Here is a 23,438-nt window from a genome sequence, read left to right on the forward strand (position 1 = left end):
GCGTGTGCGGTGTGCCATGGCACACAGCCTGCAGTGCTGTGCGGTGCTGTGTGTGTGCGGTGTGCCATGGCACACGGCCTGCGGTGCTGTGCGTGTGGGGTGTGTGTGCGGTGTGCCATGGCACACGGCCTGCGGTGCGCTGCCAATCCGGGCCGGTGTGCGGGTGTGCCATTGCACACTTCCTGCGGTGCGGGGAACCGGGCGCCGGTTTCCGGTGGCTGACAGGAGCCGGAGCCCGCCGCTGCCTCCTCTGGCGCGGAGTACCACACACCCCCACACACACTGCGGAGAGGAGGAGGAGGAGGAAGAGGGCGGAGGGAGCAGAGCAGCCCCCCCGCCCCAACCCCCGAACGATATCGGCCTCATCCCCCCATGCAATACGGGCGATATAGCACGGCTCCCCGCCCCGCGCTCCCGCGGACAGGCACCTGCAGGTAGGTACGTGACCCGCCGGCCGCACCGTGCGTGTGGATGCGAGTGCGGGGGGTGCGTGTGTGTGCATCCAGCGCTGCCCGCCGCGGGGGCGGGCGATACTCCCGTGTCTGGCTCGCTCTCTCTTTGTGCGCGGCCAAGGGCTCTCTCGGACGCTGCACCGGGCACAGGCGCGGGTCCCCCGGCCTTGTTGCGGGGCGCTGTGCAGTGGCAGGGCTCGGTGTGCCTCCCCGGGCTGCACGGGGCGTGCCGATGAAGGACAAGGGGAGGCAGGGGTGCTTGAGGGGTCATGGTTTGTCACAACATACGGAGTAGAGTGGAGCCCCTCGCCCCGCCTGGCACCCTCCTGCAGAAAGAAAAGTGACCCTTAGAGCCCCCACCCGCAGCTCCCGGCAGAAACCGAGGTGGGCAGGCGCAGGGGGCTGTGGTTTGGGGCCTCAGGGGTCTGCCGGCTGCAACGAGAACGGGGCCGGCGGCCAAGTGCCTGGCGGTGAGGTTGGGTCCCACGTGAGGTTCGAGCCTCCTGGCACGTCCCACACGGGAGCTCCGAGGGGTCCCTCTGATCCCCAGCCCAAGCAGGCAGTGGGGTGAGCACTGGGAAAGGCAGCTCCACACTAACTTGGCTTGCTGCCGAGACGAGGCGGGAGCAATAAGGCAAGCCAGAAAACAGAAGCAAGCTTGGAAGGGATGGTTACATGCAAAGGAGAGTGAAAACGATGGAGAGATATATTGAGCTTTCTGCAATTCAATTCCAGCTGTCAGACAGAGCTCCAGCCAGAGGAGTAACTATGATACATTAAAACTCACCTTCCATCTGCAGCATTAATGGTTATAAATATCTCCTGAACACAGCTGGCAGTTCAGTAGTACTAGATGTAGAGTACAGCTATTTCCATTCAAGTGAGTGAAGGTCTGTCATAGGAACAAAACAATTCACTCAGTAAAAATGACATCCTTGTATGTGGCTGGCTTTCAACACTTGAATTGTTAATCTGTGAAGTTTGCTTTTGACTGCCTTCTTTGCCATTCCCCCACTTAACCGTTCTCAAAAATACAACCTCTACCACTGGTGGTGCAATGCTAAAACTGTGATAGATGGTAAGCTTGGCTGTGAACTGACACAAACAGTAATGTTTTTCATTTTTCTGTTGATTTGAAGAGAAATAGGACTAAGCACTTAGTGTGCTTGGTAGCAGCAGTGAGAATTTGCGTGAAACAAATGATGACATCCCTTTGCTGTGTTCTGGCTGGCAACTTTTCAGCTAAGGAACTAGGCTTCTTTTCCTTAACTTTTTTTTCTTTGAACAGAATAACCCCAAAAGGTCTTTTTTAGGTCAGGAATGACCAGTTCCTGTTTCTCTCATGGCTTCTTCAGTTCTCCTCCATATAATTCAGAGCTCAGACCAACAGGGCTGTACTCACATGGTTGTGTAATTAACCTAATAACCTCAGCCAGCAGCACACTGGGGATGTGCGCCTGCCACAGCACCATGTGCATGGTTTCAGACCGTTTCTGACTGACTGGCTTTACCAGAAGCCAGGAAAAATTGCCCTGAGGGTTGAATCTATCAGTTATCTCAGGCTGATTATGCAAACGTCATTTCAGGTTTGGCTAAACCTGTTTTTTTCTCACTTCTAAAGCCACACAAAAACTGGAATCACATGGTTCATTCACTCACCTACTGTACTGTGCTGAGCCTGGTGCTCAACCTGGCTAAATCATGCCCAGTGCCAATCTTCCCCTTTTGCCTGTGCCTTTGAGCAAAAAGCAATTTTTTAACCTTTTGCTCAAATTCATTAGCTCTTTGAAATCCTTCATAGGTAAGCTAAGAAGCAAACCGGGTAGTTTAAAAACCTTGCACCCAGAAAAGTAATGGATAAAAGAATTGGCAAAAAGATACTGTGTGGTTTAGTATTAACAGAAAGTGTTGCAGGGATGATAGGTGTTCTTATATGCAGTGTAAAACTTGTTGTGAGAGAGATACACCCTGAAGTTACTGTTTTTGCTGTTGTCACTAACTCATCTCAAGAGTGTAGCAGAATTCTTCTCTGTATTCCACTAAAATATCTAGGTGTTTAGAAAGTAACTTAAAACTTGTGGAGAAACCATAACAGCTGAAGTACTTCTCCAGCCATTGTTAGTAAGCTGGGATTTTTTTGTAACCAAATATGCATTGATACTGCTCCTGTACTGATGCATCTATGCACTGGTAGCTGTTATTACACCAGGAAGTTTTCTATAATTTAACTTACTGAAAGTTTCCAAAGCACACTATAATTCTGTTTCATTCACACAGTGATAATGGATTTATAGTCGCGAGTTCCTAGAGCAGCAGCAGTTTACTGCCTTAGCTGTTCACACCTGGCAGTCACCAGCTGCACCTGCCTTAAGAGGCCACTGAGCCTCACCCTCATGCCAGTTTGACTTGGCTGTCCATGGGTCCACTCACTGCAGCTCCACGGGGACTTGGAGTTTCAGCAATGACGTCCTTTGGTATTTCCAGTCTCCCAACATTATGCTTTTCTGCCTTCCTTCCTTATTAGTCATAAAATGCAGACAGAAGAGCTCTGAAGGTTTTAAGTGTAATCCCAGCCTTGGCACTTATCTCCACGGTGCCACTGTTTTTCCACATCTGTGCTCTGGGAGTGATAACCCATCCAGGCAGGGCTCACAGAGGTGGTGTGAAAATTAACTGCTGTTTGTAAGGCACTTTCGCAGAAATGTGTGTGGCAATTGGTTCTCTTGAGGATTGTTGTACATCTGGTAATTCAAGTGTAACTGGCTGAACGTTGGCTCTGCTTCCAAAGGTTATTGCCGCACACCTTTTTTGCAAAGTAAAACAGGGTGAGATTAAGGTTAGTGACTTAAAAGTAGAGCAAATTTTTGTTGCCTTTTCTAGTCCCTTTCTGTGAAAAATATTTAAAAATGAGTGTTAGTTTGTATCAAATGTTTCCACCATGGATTTGCATAATAAGTTAAAGGAACTTAAAAGATATATACCTTACTCTGAATAATGAAGAGAACCATTGGAGCCCAGCTGCTTCATCTTCATTTACTTGACCTTGGTTCTGATTTGTTGATTTATGAACTTTATTTACTAGTCAGTGAATTCTCTTGCAAGACAGAAATTACAGGGTGTCAGTCCTCTCTTGTGTCTGTAGTAACGAGCAGACCTCACAGATTCCCTAATGACACTCCTGGCTGGCCCCTGACCATCTGTGTTTTTTCTGAAGTAAATAGAAGATCTTGGTCATATGACTGTCCAAACTTAAGCATTCAAAAAGGAAACAAAATAGTAAGTGCCTTCAGCGTGGTGAGAATGTGTTGTAGTTTAGCCACAGTCATACTTACACAATTAGGATGTGTTTTCTTCTGAGAATTGTACGGTGAAAAGTACCTATCTCAGATCCTGGGTTTAGTTTGATCTTTGTAGAGCCTCTGCTTTGCCTGACTGTGTGCTAAGAAATTACTCTGCATGATGTAGGGGCTATTTTCAATTACAGGTATTTTCCACATTTTCTGCACAGTAAGTTTTTATCACGGTCCTTGTATTGCTGAAGAGTTCTTTCACATTTCATTCCCTTTTCTTATTTTTGTTTAGCAACAGGCAGGATCTCAAATTTTTGTTTACTTGACTGATGTTAGCTGAGAGACATCATGAGTTCTGTTGGACATTTAGGCATCTTAGGATTTTAGTTCAATGAAAAGTTGCAGGAACAAAAATTTTCCTCTAAGTGCAGAATCACAGGGTTAGGTTATTGGTATTCACTGAGTGAGTACTGTGACCTTCTGCAAGTTTTTATTTCTATTGTTCAAGGCAATTATTTTCTAAAAGCAGTCATCATACCTTAAATATTTTACATTTCTGTTTTACAAACAGTACCCAAGATAACTGGAAGAGATAAGGGGAGGAAGGAGATTCGTGTCACATATTCTCTTCAGCTTTGTTTATTTCTTCCATTTATTTTGTCTTTTTTTTTTTGGTATGGTCTTCCCTATTGCTTTCCTCTGTGATCTTCAGTAAAGCGAGTGTCTTTGATCAGTGTAGACGATCAGGTATTCAAAAAGAAAAAAAAACACTCTAATATTTTTTGAAAACAGGAACGTAGCCATATAGCAGTGATCCAATATCCAAATGTACAGCAGACTTTACTTCTCATCTAGTCCAGTGGAAGCTTTCTTGCATCACCAGTGTTGTGCTTTGAAAGCTTGATTGTTCTATCCCTTGACCTAAGAACAGCTGCATCTCCAAGAAAGAAATAGGCAAGAAAGGTCTCCAAGATACAATTATTTTCTACAGCGTTTTTTTTTTCAAAATATATTTAAAGTTGACAGCAACTGGTTTTAGTAATTTCGAATTTTGCTGTCTATTCTCATAGACAGGGTTAAGGCTGGAGAAAAGCAAAACCACTGATGATCTAGTAGGTTAGAGGTTTCAAATGAAATAAAGTGAAATTAAATGGAGCAACTGGAGCCACACGATGAGACACGCCATGAGATGTGTGGATGGTGTGCCTGAGGATTTGGAAGGTCCTTATTGCTGCAATCAACCAGATTAGAGTGATGCTAAAGAGACCACGGTCCTGTTCTGCCCTTATGCTAGACCCAGAGTCTGTAATGTCTTTGTTCCTCCCGACACTCTTCATTTGCATATAAATTGGCTGCCACCCCCAGCCCTGTTTAAGCATGGAGGGGGGTTTGCCCGAAGCAACCAACGTGAAAAAGGACAGCGAGCTGCACTGTGAGGGACTTCAGGACATCAAAGGCCCCCGTTGGCTGCATCCAGCACCAGTGATCTCTTCACTCTCTTTCTGCCTCTTTCCTTCTTCTTTCTCTTCCCCTCTCCCCCCATCCTCTTTCTTCCTCTTTCTCATACATTGCAAAGTTTACGAATACAGCCATTTGCTAACGGTGTCCCTTCATGTGAGTAATCATTTGTTAGTCCTCCTTCAAATAAATTTGTTACTTATTAAAGGACCACAGTGTTGTTTTAATGCCGCTCTAGCCAGAGATATTTTCGAATCTGGGTCACTTTCCTACCCCTCTTGTGTTGGGCAGTCGTAAGGGATACCCAGTAAGTGGGCAGGGAGAGCAGGGCAGGAAGCCCTCTTAGCTGTAAGCCAAGATAGGTTTGAGCAGTGCCAAGACAACAGCTGCCCAGGAAAGGCCAGAGCTTGACTGCTACCCTGCTGCTTGAAGTTGTTATCTCACCCTTCCCTGTCTGAAATTGAAAAAACCCAGATTTTGTAGTATGGCTCTGCTGAACCCAGACATTTATTTTGCAGGTGTAAATTTCCACATGGTTGAGAACTGTGGTTTACAAACCACACTTAATAGGTTCTTCAGGAGTGACCCAAAATAGCTGCTGTTATATTTTATTAATATGCAAAGGTGTGTCATGTATTAATAGTAATAGTATACAAATATAAAATTTTGCTTATTTATAAATACATATACAAATGTAAGTTCAATAATACATATAAGTAATATAATTTTATTTTGAAATTCTCTTCTATGTTATGTATCATTAAATGTAATATTGTCTATTAGCATAGTATATACACTTTATCATTAATATTTTTACTTTTACTTTTTCTTTTATTTTTACTTTTATTTTTAGTTTTATTTTTAGTTTTATTGTTGCTATTAAACATGTATGTGACAGAATGTACATGATATTCCATCGTCAGATGAGAGAGAAAAGAGAGGTCTTGCACAGCAGGTGTCTGACTTATGGGATGAGTGAGCTGTGGTTCTTCTGGAATCTGCCCTATCCAGTATTTTCCTGAACGATACAATGTAAGAAGTAACACACTTTTCTCTGTATTGCATTTGTGCAGAGCATGAGGCCAGAAAGAGACACAAAGGTATGAGAGCACAGAATCAAGTTTCAAAATCATCTCAACAGGGTGTAGATCTGGGCTGGAGATGACAGGATGTGAGGTGTAAAATGTGGTATTTTTAACAAAAATTGCTGCGCAAAGGGAAGCAGGTAACTTCGCTCCTTGCCAATGGGGCAAGATGTCCGATGGGGATGGGACAAAGGACAATTTTTGGTAGGAGGGAGGCTCAGGGCTAGGCATCAAAACAAGCTCATTAGCCAGTGTGATATGGGAATAGGTGTGCAGAGGGATATCAGTGGCATAAAGAGGAAAGCACTGTGGTGAAATGAGAACATTTCTCAATTGCCATATCTTCAGCTTTGTCCTTGTCACTGATACCTGATATGCAGGTGCATAACAGTGAGAAACCTCTCCTCTGTTTTGTTGAACCACACACTAGCATGGTATTTATACTTTTCCTGGGCTACAGCAGTTACTTCTGTGCAGTTGTGCATAGCAGGTTTCTAGAATGAGACAGCTAATCTTTTCCCAAAAATAGGAAAAGATTAGCTTTTGGTATGCGCTTGGTGTTGCAGTATAACTTTTCTGTTTGTTTCCTCTCCTTAAACCTGAAGTCACAGACTGTAATTTCTATACTGCTGGTATCTTTGCAGTCTAAGTACAGAGGGGAGAGGGTGTATTTATGTTACAAGTGTTCTCCCAAAGCTGTAGAGAAAACCCTCATCGCCCTGTGATAGTTTGCAAAGTCTGCTGCAACACACCATAAGGAGCCAGCATATTTTAGCTGGTAACACTCCAAATGTCATAGCTTGGAATTTGCAAAATATTGCAGGATGGAAAAAAATTAATGAACTGTCTCAAAATGTAGAAGCTGGCACTTTTTAAATTTTTTTTTTTTAATCTGTGAGATTTTGATCCTTGCTGTTGAGCCAGCTTTGTACAGAAGATGCCCAACTACTCATGCAGTGGAATGTTTTCTGTTTTCTATCATGTGGACTGTGGACTCCCCTATGGCAGTCCACAGTCATACTAGGTCATGCCAGTCTACACTCTGAGATTAAATATTTGCTCAGATTTTGTTGCAACTGAAAGGTTTTTATAGACTCTCTCTTTTTTCATGTTTAATGAGGAAAGTGAGTATTTCCTTTTCAAAATTTAAATTTCATACTGTCTTTTTTTAGCTCTGTTGGGGGGAAGAATGATGTCTAATTTCTTTTTTTTTTTTTAACTTTCTGACCTGTAACTATAGAAAACAAGGCTGTGCTTTTAAAAACTGAGCTCTTACAGTGCCAGCATTAATTTTTTTAAACCCAGGAGGCAAACATTTATTGTGTAACCAATAAATTGCAATTGAAACTGTTCCGTAAAGGTGTTGGCACAGTCTCTGCCTGATGTGTGTATCCTAGCAATTTTCCCAGACTTGACGAGTGCTGATGACTTAATTTCAAACCACTCAAGCTGAACATTTCCAGCTCTGATTTCCAAAAGTACTATTACTATAACTATTGTGGAAAAAAAAACCAAGTTAAAAAGAAGTATTTTGTTTTGTGTTTATAATGATTAATTATTAACTATCTACTATCAGGTGGATATTTTCCAAATCTTCTAGATTTCAAGTCGCATTTCAATGTAGATTCTCTTTACAAGATTAAAATTAATGTCTCCAAACCAAGACATGTAAAAAAACTCATGCAAATAGCTTGTGTCTACAACCTCTTTCAATTAAATTCCATTTTCTGCACACAGCTTTGCTTCATAGCAGCGTACAGCTAAGAATCCCATAAATGACAAATTTTCTCTGAACTCAATATTATGAATTAAACAAGCAATGTAGTATTCCACCCATTTTGTCAGACCTGGTGTTTGTCATCAATCTAAAAATCAGGCACAGTGCCAAGTGTTTGCTGAACAGGCAGTGTGATTTGATTGAAATACTGGTGACAAAGATTTTTTGGCTGGGCAGACCTGGGTCAGATATTTTGTTTTCACAAATTTGTGTTGATTTGAGGAACAGAAGTTACTTGTTGTGAGCGCGAGTGAAGAAGGCCAGAAAATTATAAATGCAATATGCATAAACACACAGAAGGTAGATTTTTTTCCCTTTGTCTCACCATAAATAGTCTAAGGGCTTATTCTTGTAAGATATTAGACATTATGGTACTATACAGCAAAATGCAGGTGAGTTAATCTCTCAGATACAGAAGCACTAGCCAATTAATGCTTGCAAGTTTTACTAGATAATTACGTTCTAAGCATTTTTCCCTGTTAGTGTTTTGTTTTGTTTTTCCCTTGAATAATCTACCCTTCAGTTAGCTTTTGTCCTCTGGTTCAATAATCTATTTGGAAATAATGAGACTAATTTCAATATAGCAGTGTACAGGAGCCTTTCTTAGCAAGGCATTCACATGTATAGAATTAAAAAAGGTGGCCTGGTAGAAGAAAAAAAAATGTAAATTTGGATTTACCATTTGGTTTTTTTCCACAAGAGAATACATTATACTGAGCATTGCAAATAAGTCATGTTTTGCAACAGCTCCACGATATAGTGGAGCGTTACTGAAATACATCAGAAGGTAGTTTATATGGAGGTTGGTTATTCACCCAGCTTCTTATTTGCAAGCAACATTCTGCACTTAAATTGAGCTCCCTTCAATGTGCTGCAACTGCTTTAACATGCTGTGTTTGCTGTATGCATATTGCAGTCTCATAGAGATGGCCAAATTTTGTTTTGGTCCAGCCAAGAGTTAAAGAAAAATAGCAGCTCAGATCCACATATCAAAGATATGCATGATTAACCATTGCATTTTTGTTTGTGTTAACATTCAGTTAACATTCAGCTTTCCTGTTGGATAGTTAACTCTGTAAAGCTAAGTGACCTCTTTCCAGTCAGGCATTTTTAAAACTCTGTCACCTCTGCTGACCTCCTAAATACTGATTAAACGGTTTGGCTGTGTTTGATTAGCTTAGTTTACACACCATTTAACTCGTGCAGGAGTATTTACATGGGATAATACTGTAAAGATTGTAAAGATGGGGGAGGTATAAACCTGGAACCACTTCAGCAGGCATTATGAAAGAAAAAGGTATAAATCCATCATGTATGTGTGCATTTTAAAGTCTCAGGACTGGTCCTGTGGGATAAATTTTTTTTTCCCCTGTGGAGAAGTTGCTCCTTCAGTGGAAGGCTTTGATTTGCCTTATTGCAGCAGTTCCCCTTGTGGCTCTGCCCTGATGTTGGTGCCCTGTCTGTAGCTGTGAGATCCACAAGGGGCATGAGGAATATACCTTTCAACAAGGTGAGAGCAAAGACAATTCCTCTCTGTTTTACTTCATTACTATTGATGCACTACCACTGTGCCAGTACAATGGAAAAGCAAAATGTCTGAGTGAGCACATGTAGACATCAGCTGTTTGGTCTCTTTCCATCTCTACCTCCACCTGTGAATTTCACTATTTGATTACATTGTGCTCTGTTGGAAGATAAATTTGCTTGTTCCTTCCAGCATAGCTGGGGTAAATTTGTAATATTAGGTTATGTCTGTCCTTTTCATGAAATGCCCTTTATTCCACAACCAATGGCCATTGAGCAGTGATCTTCATTAATGTGTTCCAAGGGAGTTGCTAGTCTTTTTATTTTCTCACTTGAGCTGGGGTTTGTTTGTGTGTTGTTTGTTTGTTTACTTTTTGGAGACTGTAGGTCTTCAGAAAAAATCAGGGTGGCCAGTGTACCCATCACTCTTCAGAAGGAGCTTCCCAGTAACACAGAGGAGCATCTGCATGTGGCTCTTGAGACTCCTGTGAGTCTCTTTGCTTAGAGGAAAAGCTGCCCTGGCCCCCACAGGTGTAATTATCAAGGTTTGGGAACTGGCTTGGCAAGTCAGTAGGAAGACTTTTGGTACACACAGGGTTGCCTTGATGGTACCACACAAATCTTTTTATATAGTTAGGGCAGTCTTTGGTAGGGCAGCCTTAATAGGGGGTGGGGGGTAATAGGTGGGAATATCCTGTCTGTGCAGAAGGACCAGGGGTTTTGTGTGGAGGAGCCTAACATTTATCTGGGGTTTTTGTGGGTTGTCAGATTTAAACACTGCAGTTTGTAGGTGCAATGAGTTTCCTGTGGTCTTGCACTTTTTGCACACAGGACGGGTATCCCAGGAAAAGTGTTTTTTTCAAAAGTGGGTTGAGCAGAGGTCTGCAGTACTGGCTGGGGTAAAAGCCTCCTCACAGCCAACCAGCAACTGAGAGGGTTGGACCCAGGGCCTTGTCATGATTTCACCCCAGCCAGAAGCCAACCCTCACACAGCCACTCACTCATTCCCCCACCAGTGGGACTGGGGAGAGAATCAGAAATGTAGAAGCTGGAAAACTGGAGCTGAAATAAAGGCAGTTTAGTAGGGAAAACAAAAGCCATGCACACAAGGAAAACAAAACAATGAATTATTTCACTACTTTCCACAGGCAGGCAGGTGTTCAGCCATCTCCAAGAGAGCAGGGCCCCTTCATTTGTAACGCCTACTTGGAAAAAAAACCGTCATCACTCCAAATGTTCCTCTCTTTCTCCTTCTTCCCTCCACCTTTATGTACTGAGCATGATGTCACATGGTCTGGAAATCCCTTTGGTCAGTTTGGGTCACCTGTCCCAGCTGTGTCTTCTCCCAATGTCTCATGCACTCCCGACTTCCTCACCAGTGTGGCAGCACAAACAGCAGTGGGCAGGGTCAGTACAACAGACACATACACCAACTTTAAGGAAGAAGTGTAATTTACTATAGTTCAACACAGCAAAGGATTACAAAAGGATAAGCTAAGCAATACACTTAATCATTACTACAAAAGATTGCCTACTATGATTAAGAAAGATACATCACTAATATTTTACCAACATCCAGATCCACACATCAGCTGGGGAGCCCTGGTCACAGTGAAGGACTGGAGGGCCACTCCTGGTAACTGGGAAGTCCTGCATGGTGTGTCCACTTGTAAGTGAGGTTTCCATCTTTGCTGTGAGAGGGGCTGGCTTTTATATTGTGGAATAAACAATCTTATGTACCTTCTAGTGTGGAAACATAAGGTTTCATCTTCCTTCTGGGTTCTACCCAAAGCCTGGCCAGGGCTCAAGGAGAAACCAAGGGAGCTGGCTTTTACCATATACCTCCAAATGAGGCCAGATGTCTGATTTCATGGCCTTGTCTGGCCTCTAAGCACAAAACGATAAATTCATTCTTATCGCACTACATATTCTGCTAATGAGGGGATACAAATATCATAATGCTAATGATCATGCATATTTTGCTAATGAACGGATACAAATATCGTATAACATTTGGTTGCAGGGTTCATCTAGAGGTCAGTTTTGGCTCAGGGCCTGGAGTTCAAGGACTCAGTACTTCACAATAACAAAACTATATTATCAATCTGGTGTTCAGCGCAGATCCAGAAGACAGCCCCTTACCAGCCTGTGAAAAAAATCAACTCTACCTGACCCAAATCCAGCACAGGCCCCATGACTTATGCAGAGCCCTCTGGCAGGAAGGTCCTGCTCATGCATCAGGAAGGTCCACTGTTCCCGTTGCATAATGCTTTTGTGAGAATTAATGCCTTCTCCCCAAGGTATGAGGTATATTGTTGAAGTTTTATTGAATGTCAAGTAAATTAAGTTAAATAGGTCATTTTCATCTGCTTGATTCACCTTTTGTCTCTACTTAATGACCACATTGAAAGACTCTCACAGCCATCACTGGTTTTCTCTTGTGACTGTTGTTCAAGCGTGATCCTTTATGGTTTCATTTGTGTTAAATGCTACACTACTTTTAATTATACTTTGCTTGTACAAGATACTTTCTCAAAAATAATAGAAGTGTATCACTTTCGCTGAATGTATAATTATACTACAAGGAACTGAGAATTCAGGAGGATGTCAAAGTAAAATTTCTGCTAATGTGGCACACTATTTGAGAAACAATGCCTTGGTTTTGTTGTGTGGGATGTATTTTTTTTTCCTGGTTTCTGTCAGAGGACTGACAAAAGAAAAAGACATTATCATTTTTCACATGGCTTGACCCATTAGATTATTTGGTAGAAAGTATTTGAGTAGGCTACAAATTGAATTGTTTTTACATTTCCAAGATGCTTAAGATAGAAAATAGGAAAGGCAGCACTACGTATACATGCTGCATATATAATAATATTACTGCCAAGGAAATTTAATTCAGTCTCCAGTGATGGGTTTGGGCAGATGTTTTGCATTCAGCTAGAGATAGGGTAATGCATGCAGTAAGAAGGAACAGAATGAAACTGATATTCTGCATTAGTTGTGTATTATTTATTGTATCTGATAGAAGTGTAGAGCAGACACCTGATACTCACACAATCTGCCTGGTATCAGAAGAGCAGAGAGGTTCTGTCTGGGCTTTCTGTATAGGAGTTGCCTAAGAAAAGCTTTTATTTTGTAAACCACTCCTTGTGTTTTTCTGGATAATTTGCTTTCTCTGCTAGGGCTGTAGTTCTGGCATTAAAAAGCAAGGTTTGCATTTAGTATTTGACTGCAGTGTGCAATGGTCCCAGTATTTCATTTCAAGACAGTGAAAAGCAGCAATTTGACCAGTTGCTGTAAGAAACTAGTGTTTCTGTGTTCTGTGGGCAGGCAACTGCAGGAAGACAGTTTTAACAAAGTGACAGAATCAGAATATGTAGACTGGAAAGGACCCTCAAGGATAATTGAGCCCAAATCCTGGCCCTGTGCAAGGCATCCCAAGAGTCACTGCATGTGCCTGAGAGCATTGTTCAAACACTTCTTGAGCTCTGTTAGGCTTGGTGCTGTGGCTACTTCCCTGAGGAACCTCTTCCAACTACCCTCTGGTAGTTTCTAATATCCAGCCTAAACCTCCCCTGACTCAGTTTCATGTTTTTAATTTGAGTCCTGTCACTGATCACCACATGGAAGAAAACAGTACTTGCCCCTCTGCTTCCTCTCAGGAGGTAGTTTTAAGTGCAATGGGGTCTCCCCTCAGTCTCCTCCAGGCTGAGCAGACCAAGTAACCTGAGCCATTCCTCATATGGCTTTACGTCCAAACCCTTCACCATCCTCATGGCCCTTCTTTGGATGCTGTATATTACCTTCGTGTCTTTTTTGTGTTGTGGCACCCAGACCTGCCCCCAGCACTCGAGGTGAGGCTGCCCCAGAGCAGAGCAGGACAATCCCCTCCCTTGCCTGGCTGTGATGCTGTACCTGAGGCACCCCAGGACATGGGGGCCCTCCTGGCTGCCAGGGCACTGCTGACTCAAGTTTTGGGGTAGTTCATTATCTGAATATGCTGTGGAGGGAAAAAATGCCTAAAGTTTTGAAAATCTACTTCGCTTGAGAACTCTGAAGAATAAGTGTGAGTAATATACTCAGAAAAAGAATGAGAGAAGGATGAAAACAACTCAAAAAATATGAAGAAGTTTCCAGCCCCTCAAGTTAGAGATAGTCTAACTTGATCAGAAGAAACTATCCAGTGCACCAGATAATCAGGTGATTACACGCCAGAATGGTGTCCAGGTGAGAGGATGAGATGGAACTTTAAAACCGGGTTTTCCTCAAAAGTCAGTGGCTCAGGACTTGTGCTTCCTGAAGGAGCTTGCTGTATTTTGGTATAAATCTCTCAGGAGGAAACCAAATTTTGAATCAGATTCTCTGGACAGAAGACTACAGTTCCCTCTGGAATGGTGCTGTTTGCAATAGTCTGTCTTGATTCTGTTCACTGTTCATGCAGCTACTCGTGTGGTGGAAATGAGACACAAAAACCCCTTCCCTGCAGACAGGGTTAAAGCAGTAGTATCTTCCTAGTGAGAGGAGAGACCAGTATTCAACAGTGTCTTTTTGAGGCTGGTGTCTTAGTGATATCTTTAGGAGAAAGGGACTACAGCTAAACAGCAAAAATTAAAAATGGGCAATGCAAGGGCTACCTGGTGTTTCCTGATGCTCGCCATGAAATACAGCTTGATGTATGTAGTGCTTGTGAACCTTGTGCACTCTACTGCACTCTCAACATGCAAGCCACCAGGTTTGTCTGCATTTTGCTGGCAGAAAGCTATTTTGCTCTTTCTTATGGATGCATTTTTTTGTTATGCCAGAGAAGTACAGAGTAACAGTGGACAATTGTAGCAAGACAGTATTTGTTCTGACAAAGTCCTGTTTTATTGTGTTTTGTTTTGTGTTCATAAAAGTTGCTGATGTGCATGCTGGGGATTGAGTGGGCTGTGAGTGGGAAGTCTGAGACTGCTGGAGAGAACAATTTTTCAGGAACTGCTGCTGTAAATAAAACTCTTGGCCTGTCTGGTTGCCAGCTTAAATTTCACAGTTAACAGAGTATGTTTTCTAGAAACTGCCATAAAGGGTAATCATGATTTTTCTGTTGTGAGGGTCATTTGGAATGGTTTAAAAGGATTGTGAATTTAATTTTTCAGGCATATATGCATGCCAGGCTCACCAAGACAGCTCCCAACTCTCCCTCTATGCTGCGCAGCAAGGAGAGCGCATGCTGCTCCAGCTCTTGTGCCTGACCAAAATCCCCTCTGCTTTCAAAACTGCAAACTATCACACTAGTTAGTTGCATGCTGTTCGTTAACCTTAGTGGCAAAGGAATTTAGTGTGCCATTAATGGGAAGGTACAAGGAAGATGAAGTGAGAGCCCTCACTGTGCATCACTCAGAATCTGGCATATGACTGTCCACTGGGAATGCCACTTGGCAGTGACATGCATGGCAGCAGCATGTGCAGGGGCTGAAGGAAGCTGAAGAAGTTGAACCATGCTGGAAACCTTCAGATTACCTTCTACAGTCCCTCTGGATGGATCTAGATGGCTCATATATTTCTGCATGCTTTTATGCTGAATGGTAAAACTACTACAAGTGTTGGCTGCAAATCATGGCAGTCAAGTGATATGAGGAAGAATTACGAAAGTTACAGGTGCATGTGACCTTTGCTGAAACTGGCAGTGAGTATTTGATTTAAACATCTGGGTTAAGAGTGTATTTCTTAATAGAAGTTTTTACAGTTAGTCTTTAACTTTCTGTGGAAGCACTTGTTAAAGCAGAGGCGGATGACAGCACTGCTCTGTTTTGCTGAGAAGCTAAGTGCAGTGGTTTAGACATCACCACTTGTCTTCTTTATGGACATTCATTTAAATATATATCTGTGTTTTGGGGATTTTGGTAGCCTTTTGCTTACATTCATTTCTTAAATCAGTCTTTTCCTAATGTTAACTGCTGATGCCATAGACTTTGTGCATTAATGGCTTCACAAATATTCCATAAGTAAAGGAAGTGAACTGGTTGTTTGTAAAGCATGAAGCTAATAAATATAGCCCCATCATTGGGTGCTGCGCAGTGTTGGCTGTGGTTCAGATTTGCACCATGTTTGAGTGGTAAGCATTTGTAGCCACCCAGGTGAGCAGGTCAGAGTCACCAAGCCCCATCTGCTTCGTGGCAAGGTATCTTCCAGTGCTCTCACCTGTTGCCACTGGCCCCAGTGATCTGCACTGGAGAGCAATGCCAGAGTGGGTTTCTTCTGCATGCCTTGTACCTTCACATGGTTGGCTCAAGTATCATTTCTAGTTACTGGCACAGAATCAATCCTGCCTGCCAAATGTTGTATTTGTCCCAGAGGCTGCTCTCCTTCCCCTTGCCCGTACTGTGCATCTTGCCTAGTCTGTAGGACTGGACTCTGGATGAGAACAACCAGAAACTTTATGTTAAAAAAAAAAATAATTAATGACTAGTTACCAAATACAGTGCTCTTAGCTATGAAATGTTTAACTTGCATAGCTGTGCTGCAGAGAGAGACATCTTTTGACTGCTTTTCCCCTATTTATCATCTTCCAAAACTGTACAGCCAAGAGATTTCAATTTCTTCCCTCTTTGTCTTTGGCAGATTTACCCCTGTATTGCACAGCTATTCTAAACACAGGCCTTTTAAAATGCTGTGAGAGGCTTTATTTTTGTTTGTATCTCTTTTAGAAGTATTCCTAAGTCTAGTTGTTCCAGTCTGGCAGACAGCGAGTAGGCTAAATTTCTCTTAGTGTCCCTGAGCATTCTGCTTGCTTTAGCAACTATAGGAATAGACTCCTCTATTCCTGTGTATTCCTATGTAGTATGCTATGGTGCAGCTTGAAATGAAACCTGATTTTAACAAAGGTGGACACACTTCCATCTCTGAGGGCCAAACTGAAGGGCCTACTTCATGTTTTTAATTTGTCTAAAAGCAGTTTCATAAAAGACATTTAAAAGGAGAATAGACCTGTTCAGTTTGGTCTCATGCTGGGCCTTACAAAACTGTGGAGTTTGCCCTTTGCAAATGTAATTTGCGTTGCTCAGACTTTTCAGATCTCTTGTGTTTTATAAAGCTTTTGGGTGCTTTCTGTGCCATTTTTTTCTGTGGACATGGATAGTTACATGGCTAGTTACAAGAGGAACAGTTACAGAAGTGCCAGCATTCATGCTTCATCAGAGGCAACATTTCAGTACTTGCATTTCTGCTCTAATGAAATGGTTACATTTTAAAAGGCAATTGTAGAAAGATCATCTTGTCCATAGTGTAGATGACCCAAGAAGCAACATGTTTGTCTGCCCTACAAGACTTAAGTGTGTTCACCTCTTGTGTGTGGCAGAATTTCTTTTTCTGTTGCTGCAGAAAATCGTGGGTCAGAAATTGTGCCCAACCTTCTGTCTAGCTGGGACCGTGGCATGTTGAGCCTCCCAGGACAGTAAGTGAAATACACCCTTCCATTTGCCACACCAGCAATGTACCCACACAGGAGGCTGCTTTGCTAAAAGTTGGTTCACTGCATTACCTTTGGCTTTTGGTACACATCATGGGACTATGTCTGGAGATGCCAGCTTGCTCTGACCCTTCAGTGCAGTCTCATACAAATGCTATTGGCACTTTAGACTGCACTGACAGCATCAGAAGGGTTGGGAAGTTAAACACAGCAGGGACATTTTTCAGTGGTAATACTCAGTCAGCACTTCTATTTTTCTTTTTGGTGCCAACATATACCTTTTACTTGCAATTGGGCAGGTGGAAGTGTGTGTGAACTTATGAGAGGAACTGCATTCAGATCCGGAGGATTCTGTTTTCTCCTGCCTTGTATATACCACAGTGACTGCTGAGATGTCTGCAGGTAAAGGTGAAATACTGTCAGTGCAAAGCAAGGGGAAACTCAGCTGCAGACCCAGATATGGTGTAAGACAAGGGGTAATTGTCCCTCTGACTTCGTTCTGAGGTTGCTCCAGTATTGACAGCTTGCAGGAGGGTTAGAGGATGTCTTGCCTTGGCAAATTCAGAAGTTCTGCTATCTAGAGAGATGTGACAGTATCATCACTGCTGAGTTTGGTGTCAGTAATTTTCACTGCTTACCCCCCAGCTGTATCTCAGTGGTAACACTTTGCAACTGGAAGGAACCACTCTGTTTCCAGACACCTCAACAACGGTGTGAAGCATCAATACAAGAATTCACAGTACAAATTTTTCTGTTTTGGACTCAACATACTAGTAAATAATCAAGAGTTTTGACTGAAACAAGTTTTTCTGAGAGGAAATGAAATTGTCTAAGTGCACTGCCAGTGAAATCCAATTGGAAAAATGTCAGCAGAAATTTAAAAAAATTGGTCAGGGCAGTTCAGTACACTTACATCCTGTATAAATGTCAGCATGTTCTTTTTCACCATTTTTCTTTTTTATTTTGGGTTCTAATTTTTAAATAAGACCCTGTGACATTCCTCACTATAATTCTAAAATAGCTCTTCTAGGTTCTGTTTTATTTCTTCAAACAAGAAATGTCCAGATGTCTGTGTAAGAGATCTGACTGGTTTTAAATGAAGATGTACTCCATGACAGAGTATCAAATCTGTGCATGTCCTTGTAGAAAATGTTTTCAAAGATTAGATTAAGAATTAGTACGTTAGAAAGCTCTGTGTTTCCCTTAGTGTAATCCTTAGTTATTCTTGTTTGGTTTTCTGTGTTTGGCATTAATTATAGGTTATCCACATCTAGAGGGAATTAGAAGTTAGATATTGATATCAATGTTCTTGGAATGCCTATATGACACTTCAGCTTGTATTTGTGGGATAGAGTTGTGTTGGGTTTTTTCCCTTGGGTTTTTTTGGTCGTTTTTTGTTTTTTGTTTTTTGTTTTGTTTTGTTTTGTTTTTTTTTTTTTAATGTGGAAATACTGTATATTTTCTAGTAATTCCAGTCAAAGACTGCACTAAATGAAGCCCCAAGAAAGAATTAGTTAGAAACACGGTCAGGTTGGTATAGTAAAACACCTGCTTGTTTTCTTTGAAACATACTGGATTTTAATAAATATTTTGGTTGAGTGTCTGTTATTTAATTGGGGAGGGAGAGGAGAGGAGAGGAGAGGAGAGGAGAGGAGAGGAGAGGAGAGGAGAGGAGAGGAGAGGAGAGGAGAGGAGAGGAGAGGAGAGGAGAGGAGAGGAGAGGAGAGGAGAGGAGAGGAGAGGAGAGGAGAGGAGAGGAGAGGAGAGGAGAGGAGAGGAGAGGAGAGGAGAGGAGAGGAGAGGAGAGGAGAGGAGAGGAGAGGAGAGGAGAGGAGAGGAGAGGAGAGGAGAGGAGAGGAGAGGAGAGGAGAGGAGAGGAGAGGAGAGGAGAGGAGAGGAGAGGAGAGGAGAGGAGAGGAGGATCACATGGAAAAATGTATAATTTTGATTTTTTTTAAATTATCTTTCTGGAGATTAAGAAGTTTGTCAGGATCCATTTCTTGAAAGTTAAAGGTTTGCTTTGGAGGTGTATACCTTACAATAACAATAAATTCCTATCCTGTTTGTAATTGGTTTTATTTAGGCTAGCATGTATTTTGCATTTAGAGCCCTTTTTCACTCTAATGAAATAAACCAGTATGAACCAAAATGGGTAATTTTGGAAGGAATTTCCTCATCTATTTTTGCAATAACTCCTGTACTAATAAAGCATAACAAGAACAGACTTTAATGAGTCACAGAATCATAGAATGGTTTGGGGTGGAAGGCACTCAAAGATCTAATTCCAACCCTCTCTGCCATGGACAGGGATACCACTCACCACATCAGATTCCTCAAAGCCCCATCCCACCTGGCCTTGAACACTTCCAGGAATAGGGCACCCACAGGTTAATGAAGATTTGTGATGCAAGTATATAACAATACATCCAACCATATAGGAGCATTTTTTCTTACACACCTGCTTCCATTTTACTGGTCATGTGATATATTCAGTCTTGTTTTCACTTACTTTGCCAAACATTCAGCAATGTATGTAGCACATTGTTTTGAACTTCAGTTGTCCAAAGGCTACAGTTTGAGTTTTGAATCTCTAGGAGGAAATAAACCACAGTTGTAAGACTCGAGAATCCTCCATAATAGGCAGAGCTCTTCTTCCAAAGTCTTTTGCATGCCAGCTGAATATTTTGCAGTTTCTCTCTCTTTCTTAATCATGCATCTTCCCTAAATCTACATGTTGTGCATGTCAAATCCTGCACTGATGTTAATAAGAGCTGTGCTTGCTTGAGAACACACATTTAATTATTTTGACCAGAGCTCCAGTACTTGCCTAGTTAGAGTTTTGTTAGGTTTTCAGATCCTCAGGGTCAGATTTTACAGGTGTTTAGTTTACATAGACCTCTGAACATGCCATTCAGTGCTTTTGATTACATAAATGCTTGTAAGAACTGAGGCGTGGGTTGACTGAGCCAGCCAATGTCAAAGGGCTGTTCATGTACAGCTGTTGAAGCCTCCATAGCTCCAGCCCCACTGAACTCAGACCTGCAAGTTTTTTTGGTAGCATTCAGAGTGGGCTGGGTGGGCCACTCCCCACTCCCCGTTCCCCATCTTCTTCATCAAGAGAATAGTAGGTCAGGCTGCTTGTCCTGTGGGATTGCCACCAGCCCCTCGCCTGTATGTGGGTAAGCATCATGGGGCATCTATCTCTGCCTACTTTCAGGGAACTCAGAACAGTAATCTTAAAATATAATCTAGTTTAAACCTTGGTTTAATTTTCATTTTAATCTCAGTTGATGAGTGATATTATGTTAGAGGCACACAGCTAGATATGTTTCTAGGGATAAAAGAAAACTTGCTACATAGTTGAGTGAAGCATTTCTACTCTTTTTGTCCGCTGTCAGCCAGAAGATGTTACCCTATGTTTTTGTCTGGCTTACATTTGAATGCAAATCCTTGCTGGCTCATTTCTAGGGCAGCTTTTATTTCACTGCTTTTTCTGCATCATGTCAAAGTGAGGTCTAGGAACTTTTATTAGGGACTCAGTTGCATATGATCTCTTATGCAAAGTTGGATATGAGCCTGTTCATGGAATAATCTGCTCTCTGTAAGTTTCTTGTATTTTTTTCAAAATTGTTTGCCAAGAACAACTATTTTCTCTGAGACTTGGGTGTTTTTTAGGAGATTTAAAAAAGCAGCTGCAGAACAGAACCTCAGAGTGATGCCAATAGCTCAATTATAACAGTAATTGTTGATACTTCAAAAAGCACACTGTAAAGACAGTTCAGAATGTTTTTCTTGCTGAGAATTAAGAGAACTAATTGGAGAATTATTAACATCAAAAACCAACTCTGTGTTAAAAAAAAGGAAAAACCTAAACCCTTCAATTCTAGTAAAGGGAGTGAAGTTTCATCCTTACACATCCTGAGTTTCTACAATTTTTCTAATTTCCGTGGGAAACAACCTCCATTTTTCATAGGTGGTTAATACTGTTGTTTCACTGGCACTTTTTAGCCAAGTAATGCATGTTTTCAGTATTGCTATAGTAGCACTATTCCAATTTTCAGCTGGTTTAGAAAAGCTTTGAAATGAAAGAAATCCTACAAATAAAAATTACAAATAAAATCTGGCACAGTAAAGCTTTTCATCCACAGAAGTTGCTTGCACTTGCTTGTGAGGAATACCATGGAATAGTTAAATTGTTTGGGCTGGAACTGAAGGCATTGGTTTCCCTGTAAGAAGTTAGGGACGTTTGGTCTTTATAATTTTTGTGCAAGTCAGTTTTAATATTTCTGTTTTCTTTTCAGTAAATCATGTGCAGACTTTCTCTTAATATAATTTCTAGGAAAACAAAGAGCCAGGGAAAACATCTTGCCTTCAGGCTTTGTGGGTTTGATTCTTCTAATTGTAATTCTAAAGTTAGAGAGGGTACACTCACTTCATTGTAAACTCAGGAAAGGATATATTTTAAACATTTTCCAAACATACAATTTCTCCACTAAAGAATGATTCTGAACTGCAAGCTGAGACATATAAGCTGACTCTTTGATATAATCCAGTTTCAGTCTCAGGTTATCATGAAAAATTACATGAAGGCAGATTTTGGAACAAATTTAAGAACAACACAAGACAACCAATCTGGGATAGGTAAGTTCCCTGGTAACTTCAGTAAAATAGAGATTTTTTTTTTTCAGTGCTCAGGACCTTAAAATCTTATAGTTGATATACTTTTCAGAAATGGTTTCCCAGAAGATGTGTTCTTTCTTTAAAAATGTCTTCGCTGAATATATAGATATTAAAATATAAGAGGTAGCCAAGATTTACCTGAGGCTACAGTAAAACTCCCTGCTATGTTTTACTAATCCTGAGGCACAGGCATCTTATCAAGTACTCCTTTGTGTTGTAGCCCTGGTTGCAAGAGGTAGAAATGTACATTGTTGTCACCATCACATTTATGCTGATGTTGCCTTTGACATTTATATTGACAAAGTCCATGGAGGCATCGTGAATATCAGGTTTTCACCCTGGCACTGCTGCAGCAGAGCTGTTTAACTATTAAGGTATTGACTGGATGCAGAGTTCCTTGTCACTAAGATTTTTGTCTCTTTTCAGAGCAGGCTTTACCCCAGAGACTCTGCATTGAGTACTGGTGTACCTGAGAATCCCTGCTTGGTTATTGAAGACCCACTTGTAGCAAAAACAAAACTGGGGCCATTTTTTCCCCACTGGAAAATTGTATTGCTGTTGTCACCTCAGCACCCTGCTCAGCTTGCTCTGAGTGATGATCCCCGCTCTCTGTAAAACACAGGCTGGAGTCATTAAAAGTGGAGGCAAGAATTTCTAACACTTATAAGAGATACTGGGTTGAGAAAAATGGAGCAAGAGGTCTTATTTTTTTGGTAGACAAAACGTGAACTCAAAGCAAGAGAATCTGTATTACTAAAGGGATTAAGTACTGGTGACTGAGGTAAAAAATCTTATTAAGAACAATGATGAAAGAATTATGTGAGTGTAGAGGCATATTTTCATCCATTTGGGCTTTTCAAAAAACAGAAATCAGAATTACAGAATCACAGAATCAGTTAGTTGGAAAAAGATCTCTGATATCTCAAGTATAATACTTGTGGTACTGAGTGCCACATCCAATCTTTTCTTAAACACTGCCAGGGATGGTGATTCCACACATCTCAGGGCAGCCCATTCCAATGTTTAGTCCCCCTTTCTGTGAAGAAATTCTTAATGTCCAACCTCAACCCCTTGAGGCTATGTCCTCTTATTTTTTTGCTAGTTGTCTGGAAGAAGAGACCTAACACACCTGGCTACATCCTTCTTTCAGAGTTGCAGAGATGTAGAGATAAGGTCTCCTCTGAGCCTCCTTTTCTCCAAGTCAAACAGTCCCAGCTCCCTCATCAGACCTGTGCTCCAGATCTTTTCTCAGCTCCTCTGCCCTTCTTTGGACACACTCCAGCACCTCAGCGTCTTTCCAGTAGTGAGGGACCCAGAACTGAACGCAGCACTTGAGGCGCAGCCTCACCAGTGCCCAGGACAGAGGAACTGCTCTGGACCTGCTGGCCACACAATTGCTGATACAGGCCAGGATGTCCTTCTTGGCCATATTCTGCCTCATGGTCAGCCACTGTTGACCAACATCCTTGGATCCTCTTCCACTGGGCAGATTTCCAGCCACTCTGCCCCCAGCCTGCAGCACTATATGGGGTTGTTGTGGCCAAAGTGCAGGACTCAGCCCTTGGTCTAGCTGAACCTCATACAATAGGTCTCAGCCCATCTTTCTAGCCTGTCCAAAATTCATCCATCAAGGGAAATGGTTGCAGTGACATTATTCATTGAGCAAGACCAGCCTCATAGATAAGACCTTTGGACCTGGTTCAATTGCCACTGCACTCAGTG

The 23,438-nt window shown here is 41.9% G+C and overlaps 1 protein-coding gene across 7 annotated transcripts in view; it reads left to right on the forward strand.

Moving 5' to 3' along the window:
* The window catches only part of KIAA1958 (KIAA1958 ortholog), a 73,157-nt gene that overhangs the window by 15,869 nt on the left and 33,850 nt on the right, over window positions 1-23,438 (forward strand). The window contains exon 1 of one of the 7 annotated variants that reach the window (XM_063180966.1): window positions 229-438. The exons of 4 other annotated variants lie outside the window; for them this stretch is intronic. The gene's annotated coding sequence lies outside the window, so the exon portion shown is untranslated. Of the gene's footprint in view, window positions 1-228; window positions 439-17,337; window positions 17,439-23,438 lie in introns of those variants that run through there. 2 more of the 7 variants (XM_063180964.1, XM_063180967.1) reach the window with 2 other exon arrangements.

Source organism: Melospiza melodia, chromosome Z, assembly GCF_035770615.1.
Source record: "Melospiza melodia melodia isolate bMelMel2 chromosome Z, bMelMel2.pri, whole genome shotgun sequence".
NCBI classification, from domain to species: Eukaryota; Metazoa; Chordata; class Aves; order Passeriformes; family Passerellidae; genus Melospiza; species Melospiza melodia.